The sequence below is a fragment of the Hibiscus syriacus genome, unplaced genomic scaffold (genome assembly GCF_006381635.1).
Source record: "Hibiscus syriacus cultivar Baekdansim isolate YM2019G1 unplaced genomic scaffold, ASM638163v2 tig00111495_pilon, whole genome shotgun sequence".
NCBI lineage: Eukaryota > Viridiplantae > Streptophyta > Magnoliopsida > Malvales > Malvaceae > Hibiscus > Hibiscus syriacus.
In genome coordinates, this window is record NW_024063103.1 from 690,417 (window position 1) to 699,439 (window position 9,023).

General features: G+C 35.5%; 1 long non-coding RNA gene and 1 pseudogene across 1 annotated transcript; one reads left to right on the forward strand and one right to left on the reverse strand.

Moving 5' to 3' along the window:
• The first annotated feature begins 2,423 nt into the window (after positions 1–2,423).
• Positions 2,424–6,154, forward strand: LOC120163789 (annotated as a pseudogene).
• Positions 6,155–6,520: 366 nt separating this feature from the next.
• On the reverse strand, positions 6,521–7,474 carry LOC120163760. Its single transcript, XR_005519682.1, has 2 exons — positions 7,293–7,474; positions 6,521–6,777 (listed from the first exon to the last, which is right to left on the reverse strand). It is a non-coding gene; the product is annotated as an uncharacterized LOC120163760 (long non-coding RNA).
• Positions 7,475–9,023: the final 1,549 nt, after the last annotated feature.

Here is a 9,023-nt window from a genome sequence, read left to right on the forward strand (position 1 = left end):
TTTTTCGGTTTGAATAACCAAGAGCCCTGCTCTTGTTACATGGTTTGGTTCTTATAACCAATTTACATAGGTTTAGAAAACAAATAAAAATAATCCTAGGTCTACTGTGGTGTTACTGTTGTTGATGATGGTGTGCTTTTAATGCCCGGATATTATGGGGTTTTGTTGAGCAGGCTTGGGGAAAAATGACAATGACGGCTGAAGGTATGATATCTCTAGGGTATAGTTAGGTTTGGGTTATGTTGGGTTTGAATCTTTGAGGTTTGGGGGTTATGGGATTTAAGGGTTATTAAAAATGGTGGTTACACTCCACCAAAAGTACTCAGACCCGAGTCTATACGCCTTGATCCTTCAGTGTTCAGCTTAACCCATCCTTATCTGGGTAGAGACCAATTCGTTTCTGGGATCTGATTCTTCTCCTTTAAAGATTAGAGAAGACGATCTCGCATGAGGCCTTGATGCATGTGCATGCTCCTTTGTAATACATTTTCTCGTTCAAAAAAGTTTGGATTGAAGATCACCTTATTTCGTCGAAGCCAAATATTCTAAATGATCGGGCCAAAAAAGAAGATCCCAGTCTGTGCCATTGATTTGAAAATGACAATCATTGCGCAAATTACAAACAATCCAACTAATCAAATCCATCTTGAAGAAATCAGCAATGCGGTCGGGTTTTATAATATTGTTCCAAAGTGCCTTGGCCGAAAAGCAATCCCAGAAGATGTGTAGAGAAGATTTTACAGCAGCAGCACAACTTCGACAACCCGTATCAGAAGAAAGATGTCTTCTAGCTCGTTCCTCATTTGATAAAAGACTACCCCTGCAAGTAATCCAAAGAAGGTTTTTAATACGACGAACGCCTTTATAACTTGCAATTAAATTCCAAATCGAAAACTCGTTATTCAAGACAAAGTTCGATCTTCCTCTGTAGGCACTCTTAGTAGAGAAAACGCGCCTACTATCCCATTTCCAGCCAAGAGAGTCCAAGCCTCAATTAAGAAGGGGAGGTTTCGTTGCTATCAGATTTAAATGAGTCGATCGAGGGAGATACGTCTCAATGTCATTCCATCGCCATTCGCCATTTGCCATTTGAATCAACAAGTTCAGCAACCTTAGCAGCCTGTGGAGTATGAATCCCTTGGGCGAGGCAGAGTTCACGCAAAGGACCAAAATCACCAAGCCATGGGTCATTCCAAAAATCCACTATGGAACCATTCCCCAAATTCCAAACGATTCCATTCCGCACATCATCCCAAACAAGACAGAGACCACGCCATAATCTAGAGTAAGCATTTTTCATAATTGAAGCTGGAACAATTTCATGCTATCTTATATTCAATTCGAATCAGCAGAGCCCAAAGTTGATCCCGATTAGACACCATCCGAGACCCAAATTTCATTAGGAGAGCTTCATTTTGTACTTGCAATTTTCGAATTTCAAGCCCACCCTGGTGTGTGGGTTGGCAAAGAATTTCCCATCGAACCAAATGGACAAATCGCTTATCATCAGTATTTCCCCCAAGAATTTACTAGTATTAATGATCAAATATGTAATTATACTTATTTTATTAATTGTCACATAATCACTTCTATTAAATAATAACGGTGTATTAAATTTGATTAATTAATTAAGTGATTATATTAATAAAATTTTAAAAATAATAATCATTTTGCCATCAACCTATAATTGGTGGTCATTCAAATAGTTTTCAACCGCCTTCACTCCACCTTCTTGGAAGCTTCAATGGAGGCTTAGGCGTCCATCCTATTTAAGGTCTCCCTTTAAACTTCTCAAATGAAAACTCTGGTGTGTTGGGGGTGATTTTGATGTGCGGCGCCTAAAAAGTGGTTAAAAATTGGTGTGACTTGTTAAATAAGTAATCGATTAAAATTTAGATCGGTTATATTATATTATTTAACTGGAAATATTATCAAGTACAATAATATATTAGGTAGCGCTTATATAATGTAATAGGTAGCGCTTATATTGACCTATTTTCTAACTAAATAGGTATATTTAAACTGGTAACATTACAAATTTACCTATTACATTATAATTATCGGTTTTGATGTTTTTGGGATTGATACAATTTTAAATGTATCGACACTTTATGCGTGCACCTCGTTGTGCTTTTATTTTGGGAAAAAAGTGTCGACACATATTTAAAGAGTGTCGATACATAATGTAAGCCTATTTGCTAATTAACCAGTATATTTTTATCGGTTACATTGTAAATTTATCTGTTACATAATAATTATCGATTTCGATGTTTTTTGAATCGATACTTTTCATAAATGCATCGACTCTTATGCGTACACCAGTTTGAGTTCTTCAATTATAAATTTATTCTTTGAGAAACTAAAACTTACCTAACTTTATCATATGGAGATAATAAGAGTATATCATAAGTTTGCGTTGAAAGATGTCTATTTCTGGGTTTTTGTTCTTTGAGAAACTTATAACATGGTGGGTTTCCCAATGTTATTCTTTTGTTACTGCAAAGTTTTTGTTCTTTTCTTACTAGGTTTTACTTAAAATATCAAACTTTTTATATTAAAAAATAAAAATTCTGAAATAAAAATGACCACACAAACACATTTTTATACTATCGATTTTGTCATTTCGAGATCGGTTTTGTTATATTTTTACCTGTTATATTATTATGGATCGATACATTTTTATAAAGTATCGACACTTTATTGGCGCTATAACTTCTTTTCTTTTAAATTCCAAAAGTGTCGATACTTATAATAAAGTATCGACACTATCAACATATCCGGTAGCTCTTTACCGATTTTGTCATTTCGAGACCGGTTTTATCATATTTTTACATGTTATATTGTTATGGATCGATACATTTTTATAAAGTATCGACACTTTATTAGCGCTATAACTTCTTCTCTTTTAAATTTCAAAAGTGTCGATACTTATAATAAAGTATCGACACTATCAACATATCTGGTAGCGCTTTACCTGTTTTGTCATTTATAGATCGGTTTTATCAGTTTTTTACCTGTTTTATTGTTATGGATCGATACATTTTTATAAAGTATCGACACTATCAACATATCCGGTAGCGCTTTACCTGTTTTGTCATTTATAGACCGATTTTGTCATTTTTTTACCTGTTATATTGTTATGGATTGATACATTTTTATAAAGTATCGACACTTTCAATATATCCGGTAGCGCTTTACCTGTTTTGTCATTTATAGATCGGTTTTGTCATTTTTTTTACCTGTTATATTGTTATGGATTGATACATTTTTATAAAGTATCGACACTTTCAATATATCTGGTAGCGTTTTACCTGTTTTGTCATTTATAGACCAGTTTTGTATTTTTTTTACTTGTTATATTGTTATCGATCAATATATTTTTATAAAGTATGGACACAAACCGATAAGCTAAGTTTACCGGTTGCCAAATTTTTTAATATTTCTTCATGATTTTCACCTATTACATTATTATTATTACTCGATATTTCCGATAACGCTAAACTAAATTTATCAAATATTTTTTTAATGTATCTGATAATATTATATATTAACCGTATATTAGTCTATCCTTCCGGATACAATACTCGTGTGTAGGTTTGACTTTAACAATACGTTTGGCCTTTGGGACTGCAGTTTTTATTTGACTTTGCGATTGTCATAAACAAAATTTCGCCATTTCCTTCTCAACTAACCCTTAAAAGAATCTCTCTCAAATCCACCTAACACCCAATTTTCTATTGCACTTTCAATTAAAAGAAAAAAATAGAGGTCTTCAGATCAAAAACCACGGAGGCTGCGTCTTTATCTGGTTCCGGTCTCTGCAATTATAATGATACATTCTCAAGGTCAACATATTGTACTCTGTATTTTCTGGGTTTTAATCAAAGGTTTATACTTGGTTTTTGTGAAGTTTTAGATCCTAATAACTTTCCTAAATGTTTACCAAATTACGCCTTGGTTAATTTCTTATTTTTTCTTGTTTCCAGGTCGATTCCTCGGCGCAGATATATAGCCTCTGCATCACGCAATTTCTCTGTGGTACTTAATGATGTTGATAAACCTTCATCGAAACCCCTTATCATTTCAAGTTCCGATTCGAATACTCAAGATCGTAGCGTTCTCAAAGGACGCAATCTCAGCAATGGACCAATTCAGAAGAGAAATCTGAACTTACAAACGAATTGTGCGGTGGGGGTGTGCACCTTCCCCGAAAATGTGGCGGAATCTCATTTCTCACACGCTGCGGAGGAGAAGCTTGGGGTCCTACTTTTGAATCTCGGGGGCCCAGAGACTCTTAACGATGTTCAACCATTTTTGTATAACTTGTTTGCTAATCCTGTATGTTGGTCTTCTTGCTACTTTTATATGATTTTTGTATAAATATTTATGGGTATTAAGTTATGTCTCAATGGTGTGCTGATGGATAATGTTTGTTATGTAGGACATTATACGGCTGCCTCGGCTATTAAGGTTTCTACAAGGACCACTGGCGAAGTTGATATCTGTTCTCCGAGCTCCCAAGAGCAAAGAAGGGTATGCTGCCATTGGTGGTGGGTCGCCTCTGCGTAAAATCACTGATGAACAGGTAAAATGAGTTCTCTTCTTTGAAGAAATTGGCATTTTACTTTCTCCTTCTAGGCTAGTGTTGTATAGAATTGAAACAATTGCCTTTTCTTTCATATGGGTATTTGATACAAAGTGAATGGTGTTTTCGTGTCATGAAAGCTTGTTGTTATTTGCATTTGAAATTCTAGTTTGAAGGATTTGTTTCAGGTGGATAATTTTAGCTTGAAGGTTTTGTTTTTTGTATGAATCTTTCCAAAGTGAACCATGCTATTGATTAGTGCTTTATGATGAAGCTTGTTGTTTGCAGAATATGGGATGTGTGAAGAAAAGAAAGAATTTACAATGCATTGACTCTTTCTAAGTATCCACGTCCAATGCATCTCTGGATATCGGTAATATAGGAAAACAATGACATGCCCTCCTGCAAGTTCATGGCATTATAAGACTATGCCATCATAACTATGCCATCATAATTCATGTAACTTGAAATTATAATTCTCATTTTAATAAGGTAACTATCCGTTTTAGCACTGAATGAACTATCTCCAAAGCACACCGAGTATTTATTGCTTAGCTTTCATTTTTTTATGGAACAGATTAAGCGGGACAGAATAACAAAGCTCGTTGTGCTGCCACTATATCCTCAGTTCTCCATCTCCACAACTGGGTCCAGCATCCGAGTTCTTCAACGCATTTTCAACTATCTCACTTTGTCTCGATAATTTGTTTTACACTAAACTATCCATTAGTGGTCTCCTTCATAAACGGCTGTGGGTTAAATTTCAGGGAAGATGCATATTTATCGAGACTCCCTGTTTCTGTCATTCTTTCGTGGTATCAACGACAAGGTTATATTCGATTTATGGCAGACTTAATTGAGAAAGAATTGATTAAATTTGCAAAGCCTTAAGAGGTTAGTTTGGTTTCTTTGTGTACTTTTTGATGCATAAATTCATTGATTATACTTTGATTACCTTGAATCATGGTCTCTCTCTGATAGACTTTATTGCAATTCTAATAATCCGTAAAACTTCAGGTCATGATATTTTTCAGTGCCCATGGGGTACCAGTCAGCTATGTTGAGGACGCTGATGGATCCATACAAAGATCAAATGGAGGAGTGCATCTACTTAATTATGAAAGAGCTGAAAGCCAGATGTATCGGAAATGATCGTACTCTTGCTTACCAGGTGGGTTTTAGAACCAAGTTTCTGCTTTTGTTTAAAAAGTTCATAACTATTATGCTCAGACTTATTCTCCATGCTGTCCTTCCAGAGTCGAGTCGGGCCTGTTCAATGGCTGAAGCCCTACACTGATGAAGTTCTTGTTGAGATTGGTCAGAAAGGAGTAAAGAGTCTTCTAGCAGTTCCAGTTTAAGGTACGTTACTCGGTTCAAAGATCTTGTTCTTGATGTTTTCTTTTTAAAGGCTCAGTTATGTAGTAAAAATTAACTTCACTTCCATCTCATATTCCAGCTTTGTGAGTGAACACATAGTAATGGCATTCATTTTGCTATTGTCGCCAAGGGTGATACTTGCATTTAATAATGGCATCTTTAGTAGAAGATTGAAGAAAACCTTATGGACACAAAAAAAAAAAGACTTGCACATCATAAAGGGTAAAGATTTTTACTTGATTACAAAAAATTGACTTGTTTGTACGCTTTTATGATTTTGGCTCACACAGAGATTTGAGATTTTATAGAACTTGCTCTGAACCAAAAAGCTGTCTCGGTTATATAAAGGATTTCATTAGCATCCAGATCTTCCAATGTTTAGGTTCATAATCATGTGTTAAAGAAACGAAAGAAAATTGAAGGAATTACACCTCACAGGTACATTTTAAAAAGCCGAAATATGGGTTAAATGGCTGCTTTACGGTCAGTACAGTTAAGAACCCGGATTCCTCAACGTAAACATCACATTCTTAAAGGAGAATTTGTATGAACTCATCATGGAGGCAAATTAAATGAGAGGATCGCTGAAACAAATGTATTGCCCATTCTAATTCTTCTTACAGAAGCAAATCTTATGTTAACAAAAAAAAAACACATATTGGACAAGCATATCAAAAACTGTTCTCGTCGACTCTTGATTATAGTAATATCTCCACTACAAATGCCCCAGAGCCATTCATCGGCAATACTTCCCTGTTCCTCCAGCTCGACATAATCCACCACCTCTGTTCCTCCAGCTCGACATATTCCACCACCTTCAATAAGCAACAATGCATCGAATTCAGAAAACATGCACATCATAACAAGCTCAAATCGTCAACAAGGAGCAAATAAGTAAAAAAAAGAAACAACAAAGGGACAATGTAAACAAATAAAATGGATCAGCCAAGAAGGTTTGATCAACGCAAGGGAAGCAATAAGGCAGTTGACAAATGTTAAAGCCAAAAGGGAAAGTAAAGAAAGAAATGTTGGGAGAAGTCTAGGCCAGCGTTTAATACTAGAAACGCAGCCAACGCCTTTTATTTCAACCCGCAGCCGATGCTTATTAAAAGCAGAAGCTTTGGTTGTTGTAGGAGAGGTTGCGAGAGTCCGCAATGCAATGACTTGAAACAAGGACCGGGGCCCTCTCCCTTTCTCCCTTCGACACCATTATCAGACTACCACCATAAGCTTCCTTGCTCAGACCTTTTACTTTTAAGCCATCATATCCATATCCGTCAATTTCCATTACGAGGAAATGAAGAAAAAACAAGAGTGAATTAGAAAACACCTGAAAAGCCGTTTCCGAACCAAACACGCTTAGGCTCACCGCCGATGTATGGAGTAAAGCGACCCCCAGGCTTCTGAACTCACTGTTTGGCCATCTATCACCGAAGACGGCGATGCCTGCTCATCGTATTTGCATTCCTTGCGGCTGGCTTCCAGACCTCGACAGTCCCGTAAGAGAAAATAAAACAGAAACCCTAGATAGCATAAACGGATGGAGAAACCGAATATAACAAGCGCCCATAGAAAGGCCAGGGGTAAACCACATAAAATAGCCCATTGTTGTTTGAGTATATTTTTTTTTCCAGTTATGTTTCAAATTAACGATTTAGTCATTAATATTATTGATTACGATAAATCAGTCACTCGTAGTTATACGTAACATAATATTGATGTGGTGCGTTGATCCTTCTGATTTGTGACTTTTTCACGTGATATAGCCTTGTACAGTGATCGTTCATGAACAATGTTTTTGTTGATTCTCCAACCCTTCGGTGCAACAGATGATCCTTATTTTTGCAGTAATTAAAGTAATCATAGCACTTTTCACCCGCAAAAAATTTCGATTCAACCACCTCAAGCTTATCTTTCCTTTTGGTACGGGAAGTCACGACATTGTCTTCCTCTACTAGCTTAAAGACTATGGTGGCAACGCTTTCACCGGCAATAATTGAATATTATCGGAGAACAATTTCTTTGGAGGGTCAAATGTTCCAAATTTTTATATAAAATTTAGTAAACATCTTTCTTCTCCAACATAGCTTACAATTTTTCTCTTTAAATTGTTCGATGTCGATTTCCTCTAGTGCAATGTTCTCCTCCTATCTTTAAAAATATTCACCGACTGTAATTTGTTTCTAACTTTACCTTAATCTTTTCAAAAATAATTCGAAATGTCATAGAAGGGGCCAAACTCTCAGAAGCCATACAAATAATGATTCAGAAAAGAGAGTAAAAAGAGAAGTAAAAGAAAATTAACAATGATAAATCAAATAAAATTGAAAAAGAAGAAAAAAGGAAAACTAAATTGGATAATCCATCTTATACAAGTATCACTAAACAGGGCTTGAGTCATTAACTTTTCGGTAAAATTGACTCAATACTGTAGGCGGCCTAATTATTTAGTCCAGTACAACACAAAGTAGATTATTTAAGGATCTACGGTATTTACTATGGTGACTTGGAATTCTTCACATCGACGTGACAAGTTTTAATAAAATGTTTTTTTATTCAAACTTTTCATCCTGATGTGATAAATTCTAATAAAAAATATATTTTATTAGAACTCGTCATATTGATATAATGAGTTTAATTAAAAAATATTATTTAGGCAAACTCATTGCATTGTACTGTAGCATTTGTCGTAGATTACAAAATAAATTTTGAACTAGCCTATTGGGCCAACTAATTTTTCTGTCTGGCCTACTGGGCCAAAAAATCTTAACTTTTCAGCCTTCACATAAAGAAGGCAAGAGATAAAGGGAGAATACTTTATTAGTCTAAGGCCCAATCACTACAAAATAACCCTATTGGATGAAGGTAGAGCGGACCACAAATAAAAACCTGCTAGCCGACCCGCATGATCAACACATGCAAACTTGTCGGATTAGTTAGTTCGCCACCTTTAATTTATTATTTTTCTGTTTATTATTCTTATCTATCTCCACTCCTTTTCTAGAGTTTCCCTTATCAAATCAAAGTGATATGATCACGGAAAAGAGAGGGTTATGGATTT